Below are 223 nucleotides of genomic sequence, written 5' to 3' on the forward strand. Positions count from 1 at the left end.
TTACGGAAACTCTTCCCTGTACAAAGATACTTACCGAGATCTTCCCAGATGTTTCTCGAACACTTTCCCTCATAGTTATGAAAACCGCTGAAACAAAACAAAGAGTTAGGGTTATTTTAAAGTGAATCATTTGACCGACAGGGAAATACTGACATGTGCATTCTCTATCACAGTTAAGGTGTTATGTCATGTGTGTACAAACACCAGTCTTTATGAATGCAAG

At 38.1% G+C, this 223-nt stretch overlaps 1 pseudogene; it reads right to left on the bottom strand.

The window, feature by feature from the left end:
- The window catches only part of LOC119590745, a 14,727-nt pseudogene that overhangs the window by 7,919 nt on the left and 6,585 nt on the right, over positions 1-223 (bottom strand).

The sequence above is a fragment of the Penaeus monodon genome, chromosome 27 (genome assembly GCF_015228065.2).
Source record: "Penaeus monodon isolate SGIC_2016 chromosome 27, NSTDA_Pmon_1, whole genome shotgun sequence".
Lineage (NCBI taxonomy): Eukaryota > Metazoa > Arthropoda > Malacostraca > Decapoda > Penaeidae > Penaeus > Penaeus monodon.